Source organism: Camelus ferus, chromosome 7 (genome assembly GCF_009834535.1).
Source record: "Camelus ferus isolate YT-003-E chromosome 7, BCGSAC_Cfer_1.0, whole genome shotgun sequence".
Taxonomy (NCBI): Eukaryota; Metazoa; Chordata; class Mammalia; order Artiodactyla; family Camelidae; genus Camelus; species Camelus ferus.
The window spans coordinates 72,502,859-72,514,175 of NC_045702.1; the positions used below are offsets into that span (position 1 = coordinate 72,502,859).

The following is an 11,317-nucleotide window of genomic DNA, read 5'->3' on the forward strand; positions in this document are numbered from 1 at the left end:
ACTGCTTATATACTTTGAGGCTATACTCAGCTTCATATTGATAATTACAACCTTCTTGTCTTATTTTCATCCATGTATAATGTCCCTCTCTAATGATATTTCTCACTCTAACCTCTACTTTTTTCCTAATATTAAAATTTCTAGTTAATATTTTCCAGATATATTTTCCATGCCTTCTATCAATTCTTCTGCATCCTGTTACGTATTATGTGTATGTTTGAAATGAGTATCTTTTAGACAACATTGCTAGCTCTTATTTTAATACAATCTGAGAGTCACTGTCTTCTGATTGTTAGGTTTTACCTATTTTGATTACTGAGTTTTAACCATAAATTATAATGTAATAATTATATAATAATTATTTTTATTACTATTGTGATGCAATATGCTTTTTGTTCTCTTATGTTTTCTACCTACTGCAGTTTATTTTAAATATTAAATATTTTAAATTGTTTCCCATTTCTCTGATTTCAATTATGTTTATTATGGATTAACTACATGCATTCTATTTTTATTATTTTGATTGTCCTTATTAATTTAGTAAGATTATTTCAGTATATATTTTATTCATCATTGACTGTATCCTGGGCAATGCCCTAAGCAGTGGGGAATAAATAGATTAATATTTTGTCAATGTTTCTCTGTCAATATCAATAAACTTAGGAACAACTGTTTTCCCCCACCTCAAACAGAGCAAATTGTTAACATAATTTCTGCTTCTAGCTTCCACTCTTCCTCCAGCAACTTCCATATCATCGATATCATCTGAAGTTTTAGTTTTGGATTTTTGTACTTCAACAGTTGATTAAAGTCTTATTTATACATCAATAAATTCAACTTTGTTTCTTATATGTTTTTCCCTTCCATAGTAATTTCTTGCTTTTGGAATATATTCCTTCCTTTCAAAAGTTAAATTTCTAAGAACTCTTTTAAAGATATTCTTCATGTTGCTAGACTCTCTGATAACTAATATTTATTTGCTCTAACATTGAAATGATAGCTTAGCTGAATACAATATCAGATTCAAATCCTTTTCCTTGAAAACTCTCTTACACTCAGTGTTGCTGTTATCAGGGCTAAAAAGTATTGGATTTTAGGTCTGAAAGGCAAGTTTTAGTTTCTTTCTGAAAATCATGTTTTCCTTTGTAATACTAATTTAAAATGTCTCCGACATTAGGGTTCCTATATTTACTCCTCCCTTGGTTCACTGGGCTAACACTCCAACATCCATCTAAAAACCTAAGCAAACAGGAAGCACAGAGAACAATTTTTTAAAAGACAATTTTTCCATTTAAGTAAGTCTGACCCTAGTTTTCACCTTTGGCTAGGATCAGCTCTACATATTCAGCCCCTATCTTTTCAACCTTCTTATAAAATTTGTTTCTTCTCACCTAGAGTCAAACTTCAGTTGGTTATACAAAAAGTGATCAACCAATCAGCCAAAGTGGCCTTTACACAAGCCCCCTTGATGGACACCGACCCTTCACTCACCTTCTGCCTGGTGACAGACAGCTAATCCAGGACTCCAACAAGCCCCTTTGTTGCTCAGGATCAGCAGGAAATAGCTAGAGAGGTCGTTGCCCTCTACCTCCCAAAGATTTAGGGTCCTATGACTAGAGGCGGGAATGTTAGGCAGTTAGTTAGAAATGAGCACTGGGCAGGGGGAGAACAAGGGAGAAAAGAGCAACCCAGAAAATAACAGTATGTTTGCACTCAGGATAAGGGGCTCCAAAATTTCTTTACTTTCTATAAATGAGGGCCAGCAAGGAAGCCAGCTAGGATCCAAGACTGTGGCTGCGCAGCAGAGAGAAGGACCCAGCTTAACTTGACCCAATGCTCATTACAATGTAATTAACATTACAGTTTGAGCCCCCTCCCGTAGATTTCTCTGTGTACATCATGGGTAAAATCATTTGTAAAAGAGATGGGCGTACCCGAGCACAAGGAACAGGAGCTGTCAATCAGCCTGAGCACAAGGAATGCCAGCTGTCAATCAGCATTAGGACTCCACCTGAGCAGTGAATCAATCAATCAATCAATCATCAAAATGCCTCCCCTAATCCAGGATATAAGAACAGGAGAAACAAAGGAGCGGCGCCATTTTTCCTTTCTTGGATTGGCCCGCTACCAGTTCTCAGGAATGTACTATATTTTACCACCTTTTTACTTTACTAATAAAATCTTCTGTTTATATTTAAAAATCCACTAATATATATATGTATATATATAAATGGGGAAGTTTTTTCGGCTTATCTCTCCAATTCAGTTCTTTATGTGCTCTTTTAAACTGAAGTCTTACATCTTGCACTAACTAACAAATTATCAGCATTTTTGAATTCAAATATTGTCTCTCCTTCTTGATGGGTATTGCCATTTCTATAATAATCTCCATATCTTTAGACTTTATTTCATTCATTCCATTACTTTATTCCCTGCTAATGGCTTCTGAAAGAGTTCTTCAATCTTATCTTTCAGTTCAGTAAATCGTTCTTCAAGTATGTTCAACAAGTTCTGTTCACGGGCAATAAGTAACCAGAAAATGAAATGAAAAACAGATGCAATTTGTGATAACAACAAAAACTACCAATTGCTTAGAAATAACCTAGCAAATACTGCCTAAGAAGTTTATGGAGACTTTTAAACGTTCTATTAAAAGATATGAAAGTAGATCTGAAGAAATAGAAAGATATAATACACTCATGAATACAATGACTAAGCTTTTAAAGATTTTAATTGTCCTCAAATTAATCTATAAATTCATCGGTATTCATTTCAACACCAGAGCTAGATTTTAAGAAGAACTTGACAAATTTATTCCAAAATTTATATAGAAACACAAATTTCCATGAATTGCTAAAGCAATTTTCAAAAATTTGACTCTAGGTCAGAAGAAACAAATTTTATAAGAATATAAAGAAAGGAAATTCCTACTACTAGATATCAAGGTAGACTACAGCACCAAATGAAAACCATCAGTATGGTACTGGTGCAGGGGTAGACTAATTGACTGAAGGGGTAGAAAAATAAGGAATTAAACAGATTAGTAGTTATATGATAGCAGACATTGTACATAAGTTTGGAGAAATGATAGAGATTTCTGTTACAGACTAGGAACTTGATTTACTACTTAAAGAAAAATAAAATTGGACCTCTAACACATACTATTGTAAAACAAAAACAAACAAAAATCCCAAATGGATAAAAGGCCTGAACATGAAAGTAAAACCACCAAGCTAACCATACATTATGTTTACTGAAGCAAGGTATAAAAGCTCAAATTACAAGGCAGAAGCAAAAATAATTGGACTTTTGACTAATATGAGAACATGGCAACATAAGTAAGAATTTTCATTAATAATTGTCTCTCACACAGGTTGTCCCCCTAGGAACCAGACCAGACCATAAGAAAGAGATTGCTGAGGAGGTTTATAATGGAGTATTCTCGAGGTCAGCATCTATAATAGGGAGGGAAGGGAAGGGAAGAAAACAGGCTTAGGTTAGGGGGAGGAGTAGTAGTGTTGTGATGCAGTATCAATGAAGGCTTCTTGTCTGAAGCTGGAGAGTGGCTAGGCCCAAACATCCCTGCCTTGACCAGTCACTGGACGCAAGCTGCCCTGGAAAGGGTTTGTGAATTTGAGTGAGATAAATATCTCCACCCATGGCAGTTCCTAATAAAGGATGATTATTATGGGAAGCCTGCAAGTGTCACTTTTCATCAATGAGGAAATAAGCCCTCTGACCCTGAACTAGGATCTGAATTGTCCATCACAGTTTCCATTTCAGTAACAAGACTGAGATTAAAGTGACCGCCTGGGATTAAATATTTACAATGAATAAATAATAAGAATTAATATATAAAATATCCAGTGACTTCCACAGAAACCAGTAAAAAATAACCAAGGGAGAACAAATAAGAAGTAAATACTTAAATGATTCTTATATAGTTACCCTAATCTCATTAACAATGAGAAAAATGAAGGAGTATTTATTAAGTATGTTGACCATGGCACTGTTTATTGTAAAAAAATTGGAGTAATTTAGCTGTTGAATGCTAATGAAACAGATAATATGTGACAATACATTATAATAGAATGATATACATTAGTAAAAAGAAACAAATCAATTAGTTGTAAACAAAAGGAATAGATTTTAAAAATATATAATGCTGACTATAAAAAGAAATCATATTTGTAATGCTGATATCATCTTATAAATTTAACAAAACATATAAAACAACTATCTTTTCTTATTTTTGAAGATAGCAGAGGTAAGCGACATGGAAGTCTGAGCCCTCTGTATGATTTACTAGTACATTCTGGATGTGCTTATGCTGAAATCGAAATGCTGTTTCTGCACCTGCCCAACCTTATATGATGGATCTGATAATATCCAGCTCAGGAAAGGAAACCTCAGTGGCATAGTCACTTAGCAACCCATGGTCATGCTATCAGTTTCTAGTAGGGTTCATTATCATGGCAGAAATGTTTGTTAAAACTGAGGCTAATTTTCTGACAAAAGAGACATAATCTTCCTCCAAATCCTAGAAATCTATCAGAGAGTTTGCACAGCAAACTTTTCCTTCATAGATATCTCTTATCTGGCAAATCTGCTGATTCATAAGGCCCAAGTGGCAAGGGACCTCAGGCTAGATCCTTTGCAGAATTCTGTCTTCCTCCAGGCCCCATTCAACATGAACAGCTTCCAAGATACCAAATGCATGGATCAGAGCAGTAGTCTCAAGTTGTGTATGCTACCTCCAATATCAGAAGATACCTATCAAACACTGTGCCTCCCTCAGGGGTGTCAGATGCAAAGTGCAAAAACTTGTCCTCAGTCCTATACAGAATGTTGTGGCATGTCACAGACCACTAGGTCTCCAAAACTGTGGCAGCCCCTTGAATCTTCATGAGGTTTCTCTCCCACTCTCTGATATGTATGTCTTATTAGAAATCTAGTGTATGTTCCACTTCCTGCTCACCAAGTCCTATTATCACAATGTTGTCAATGTACTGGTCTCATATTATGGCAAGATGATCAAGATACCTGAATTCTCTACTGTGACAAAAGAGGACAGTTAGCATATTCCTGCACTTCTGTTCTTACCATGTAAATAAAAACAAAATTTGATCCTCATTAATGAAAGGAATTGGAAAATACATACATATCTGCAAGATCATTGGTCCTATGACAAGTGCCAAAGCCTGTGTCAATCAACTGTTGTTTACCCAAGTGGTAGTCTCAGTAGCAGCTTCTGTGGTGGATAGTATAATACAGTAGCTGTGATTGGGGCTGCCACAGTAATACATTTATAGTTAATATACACATCTGTCAAGAGCCATTTCATTTTTTCAGGGTATATACAGGGGAACTGAATGGAAATACTATGTAGACCATGACCTCTACACCTCTAAGTCTTTGATAGTAATATCAATTTCAGCAGTTCTTGTAATACAGTATTACTTCTGATTTATAATTTTCCTCAGAATGGGAGCATGGTTTCTAGGGATTCCACTTGGCTCTGGAAGCCCTGATGACTTCTATTTCACAGGCCATAATGAATGGGGTCTGCTAGCTACTGAGTATTTGTCTCTCAATCACGCATACAGGGACCAAGGAAATAACTACAGATTAAATTCAAAGGTACTTGGATACACTGTGAAATGAACTTGAGCCAAACTCCACCTGGCCTCCATAAGCTCCCATTTGACCAGAAAACCATGGTGATACTTCAGATCCATGGCAACAGTGTCAGCTCAGACCTTACATCTAACAGTCTTCGAAATGTCTGGATTTCCTTTGTTCCTCAAAGTTGTTACCCTGGAAATGGCTCCATGTCACTTCGAGAGAATAACTGAGGGAATATATATTGTATAAATTTAATGTGGCATTGCAGGCTTCTTTCTCAAGGGAATCATGAGCCTCAATCAATGAGTTCTGGATTTGAGAACTGACTTAGATCTGGAAATTTGGTGAGGGACAATTTCTCATTTTAGCAGCTCATATCAGTCTTCCACCTCTCATCTTTTTTTTCCCCCTTTCTCTCCTTTTCTCTTAAGTATCTGCTCATCTATCTCATGTCTAAGAACACCATGACCTGTTACCTATTACTATAGATTCCTCAAAGTCAAGACAACTTTATGGCAAGTCTGGTAATTACATCTACCTTGCCTCTGATAATTGAATGCTATTCCCTCGCCTGATCCTTATTGATATTAAAGAGCCCAGTTCAATAGCAACAACCAACACTATCAACCACAGCCTACAGAGAGCAACCACCACCAACTGAGCTTCTTAAAGATGCTGGTGTCCACTCAGCAGTGTAGTCCTTATGGAGTGTCTTTTGGGTCCATCCAGTGATATTAATCAGGTTATAGGTGCTCAAGTCTTACACAGATTATCTGTTCTAACATTCCCATCTCCTGAGTCTTCTGAGCCCTTCTATGATACCATATAAGGGACTTTCAGATTTTTCATCATATTTGCTCCAGTCAATTTATAATGCCATTAAGAGAAGCCAGCCTACACAGTCCTTATTATTATGTTGACCTCATCCTTTAAAAACACCATAACCATCACATATTCCAGTGCCCCTCCTTTCATCTGCAATTTATTCCAAAGCAACAAAGGTGAAAGCCTTAGTACTCATGGGGCTACTGCCAGTCAGGAATTTTCAGACTCCTACCACCACTAGTACTGGAATCCTCATTGCTCTCAGACAGCTGAGATACCCAGTTCTAAAATACCATCATTGTAGTCTACTATCTAAATTCTTACTATCAATGATCTTACCCTGAGGTTCCCAGAAGACAAAGCCTAAGTCAGAGATATTTATATCACTACCTTTTAAGAAAATGCATTCCCAGGGTATAGGAGTGAGGAAATAAAGAGAGCGAGAGAAGCAGGGAAAGCGAATACAAGGATAGGTTACCATACTGACTACTGCTTAGTACGTAGTATTCAAGGAGGAATAGTAAAATGGCTGCACTTAGGCTAACAGATTCTTACCTTTATGCTTGCCCCTAAAATGGTCAACTAACCTGACTAACCATTTGCTACTCACAGCTCCAGGCCCACTGTTAAAACTAAAGCTATTGATCTTACTGTTTCTACTTTATTCTGGTAATCAAAAGTTACAATCATGCTTGGCTTCTGAGTTGTTCTCCAGGAAGAAGGTCACAGAACCGTAACCCTACAAAATAGGCCAAATTATCAGAAAGAACCACACCACAGGCATTTGCGAGATGGAAGGATTGAAGTGACAATTACTAGCCTTTATAATATTGGTCATCTGAAGACACCATCACGCCACTCTGAACCTTATGACAAGAAAATGATTTTGCTGATTGTTATCTATGTTTTATTGTTTGAGCTATGACTATATAATCGGCCTATCCCATTCCCAAGGTGGATTCACTGTTCTGAAGGCACTAGCCTGCTGTGGGTCCCCTTTGCCTGGCAAAGTAATAAAGCTGTCTCTTTTCTTCTAAGCTCTAAGACCCTGTCTCTGAGTTATTTGGCTCATCAGGGATGGGGACCAGTCTTTCGGCAACAGTATGACTGCTTGCTTATCCGTGTGGAACCATCTTTCAAGAGGCTGTGAAAATGAGACCAAAACCAGACAAAGACACTACCAAACAAGAAAATTACAGGCCAATATCATTGATGAACACAGATGCGAAAATCCTCAGCAAAATATTAGCAAATAGAATCCAACAACACATAAAAATATTGTACACTGTGATCAAGTTGGATTCATCCCAGAGACACAAGGATAGTTTAACATATGCAAATCAATCAATGCGATACACTATATCAACAAAAGAAAGGACAAAAATCACATAATCATCTCAATAGATGCAGAAAAAGCCTTTGATAAAATTCAACCTCCCTATATTCTTAAAGTGAAAAGCAGATCAATATACATAGTTTTCAGAATAATTTCCAGCTTTTAGCAAGCTTGACTGTAATCAGCTGGAATCTTACTCTATTGCCTGGTTCTCTGTCTTCCAGGATAAGAATTTATTTCTGGAGTATTCTGGCTGTGTTTACTTAATTTTTTTTTTTCTCTTGAAGTAATATATGAAAATCCCATATCTCTCAAGCATTGCTTACAAGCACTATCCTTGCCTATAGTTGACACCGCAGGGCAAGTTGCCATGCACCACTTCTCCCCCTAACCTCTCTTTTTACCTCAGCTTTATTGAGGTATAAGTGAAAAATAAAAATTGTGCATATTTAAGTTATACATATACATTTCTGTTTTGATACACATATACATTGTAAAATAATCACCACAATCAAGCTAATTAACATAGCTATCATCTCATATACTTATTATTTTTTTAATTCAAATTTTTTATGTGGTAAGAATTTCTCCCACGTTCACTTCCTGGTGACAGAAGCCCTTCTTCCCTCCTTTCTGCCTACCAACCTCCTCAGCACATTCCCTACTCCAGCCCCTTTTTATTCATATTGCTTTACTGGGAACTGAATTCTCTGAGGGTTTGAGGGCTGTAGGTATTTGGAGGGTAGTAAAGTCTATGGCGGCAACCAAAAGTAAGTTTTATTTCAACAAATAGATGGCTGTTCAAATTTGTGGTTGGCAAAATCCTTGCATCTTTACTGGGTGTAAACTGCAGTCTCGCTCAGCCTTCCTCCTCTTAGATATTGCTTACATTTAAGGGCCAAAGTATGCCAAGGCCTTCAACTATTTCTCAGCTTAGCCAGTGTCTGTGAAGTTACTGGAAACTTCTCCTAGTCTTTGAGACAAACAGTTGTTTCCCGTCTTTTCAAGATTGTTTTGACTTAGAAACTTTTCACATTCTGTCAATGGGAGAAAATGGGAGATTATGAGAGGTTACTTTAGATGTCTTATGTAGTGTTTAAAGTGACCATTTTTAGTCTCAGAGCACATTGCATCTGTGTCAGTAATGACTTTGACTAAGGAAATGTAACTTTAGGGCTTAAGTTACTAACCAGTGAAATGGTTATGTTAGTTTCTTCCCCCAGCTTAAAGATCTCTGGATATTAATTTGTGATATTATGAATTGTAATAAGAAATATATATTTGCCCTTCATCTCAGGTTCCTAGCTCACAGATCCCCAAATCCTTGGGACTTCTTGAGCTATAAGACCAATGGGAACATCTTTTGTTATAATATTTGGTCTCTAGTCCTAAGTTCCTGAAACCAATAAAGGTAAAATGGATGTGTTATTAATAAAATAACAAGCCCCTTTCCACCACAACTGGGTTATGTTAATGAGATAACTTTTGGAAAGCAACTAAGCATAAGGGCTGGTTGCCAGGGGAGCCAACATGAATAGAGGGTTGGAATATTCACTCTCACTTCCATTCCCTCCATGCCCCCCCACCCCCAGCCTTTGGGAGGGAGGGGAGAGGGCCTAGAGGCTGAATCAATCCCCAAAGGCAAATGACTTAATCAACCATCTGAATGTAATGAAACCTCCATAAAACCCCAAAAGGACAGGGTTCAGACAGCTTCCAGGTTGGTGAATGCTGGAAATGCAAGTAGAGTGGAATATTCAGAGAAGGAATTGAAGCTCTGTGCCCTTTCCCCATCCCCTGTGTTATGCATCTTTTCCATCTGGCTGTTCTAGTGTTACATCTTTTTATAATAAACTGGTAACCTAATAAGTAAACTAGTTTCCTGAGTTCTGTGAGCTGCTCTATCAAATTAATCAAATCTAATGAGGGGGGTCATGGGAACTTACAATTTATAGCCACTTAGTAGAAGTACATACAAGTAACAATCTGGACTTGTGATTGGCATCTGAAGTAGGGGTGGGCAGCCTTGTGGAACTGAGCCCTTAACCTGTGGAATCTGATGCTATCTCTGGGTAAATAGCACAAGGATTGAGTTGAATTGTAGAACAGCCAGCTGATGTGCAAGCATTGCTTGTTGGTATGGACAATCCTCCTACCCACATTGGAACTGGATGCAGAATCCTTTGTAATTGTTCTCAATGCTCCAAGTAGCTAATAGTCAGAACAGAAGTCCCGGAGTCAGAAAAAAGACATAAGTTGGTTCTGTAAAGAAATAGCTCTTTGATAGGATATTTTACTATCAGATAAAGTATATGGAAGGCAGTTCACAGCAAAAACACTTACATTAAGAAACAAGAAAAATTTCAAATAAACAACCTAACTTTACACCACAAGGAACTAGGAAAACTAGACCCAAAGTTAGTAGAAGGAAGGAAATAACAAATATTAGAGCAGAAATAAATGAAATAGAGACTAAAAATACAATAGAAAAGATCAATAAAACTAGAAGCTGTTTTTTTTTAAGATAAACAAAATAGACATCCCAAGAAAAAAATAGAGAGAACTCAAATAATTAAAATCAGAAATGAAAGAGGAGATACTACCACTGATACCATATGGGATCATAAAACACTACTATGAAAAATTAATGCCAACAGGAGAGTCTATAAGATATGGCTAAATTCCTGGAAATACTACAAACTACCAAAACTGAATCATGAAGAAATAGAAAACCTAACAAACTGATCTTTAAGGAGATTGAATAAGTAATCAACAACTTCCCAACAACAAAAGTCCAGGACTAGATGGATTCCTGTTCAGTCCTACCAAACATTCAAAGAAATAATACCAATCCTTCTCAAACTCTTCCAAAAAAAAATCAGAGGAGGGAACACTCTCAGACTCATCTTGTGAAGCCAGCATTATGCTGATACCAAAACTAGACAAGGACACAAGAAAAGTATAGGCTAAAATCCTCAAGAAAATATTAGCCAACTGAATTCAACAATACATTAAAAGGATCATGCACCATGATCAAGTGAGATTTATTCCAGGGTAGCAAAAGTGGTTCAACATTCACCAATCAATCAAAGTGATACACTATATTAACAAAATGGAGAGTTAAAATCATATGATCATCTCAATAGATGCAGAAAAAGCATGTGACAAAATTCAACATCCTTTTATGACAAACGTTCTTAAGAAAGGGGTACACAGATGAAGTAAATGGGTCAAAGTTCAACACACACCAAACCTCCAATGATGACAAGTTCAAGATAAATAAAGAATCACTTTTAATGGGATTTTTAGGATCTATTCCCTAAGGAAGTGAATATTGAATGGAGAGTTTTAAAGCACAAGTTGGAGCTAACTAGCGTTGAGTGCCCCAGAAAATCATGGTTCCTTCAGGTTCCTTGAATATATTTGCATACACACACATACAATCATACTCAGACTGAGAAAATAACAAGGTTCCTTGGCATTATTCACAACATTATTTGAATGATCAAATGTATTTAATAGTTTGATAAC

General features: G+C 36.7%; 1 long non-coding RNA gene across 1 annotated transcript in view; it reads right to left on the minus strand.

Moving 5' to 3' along the window:
- Nucleotides 1-11,317, minus strand: part of LOC116665023 — a 165,240-nt gene that overhangs the window by 135,521 nt on the left and 18,402 nt on the right. The gene's annotated exons all lie outside the window — the stretch shown is intronic.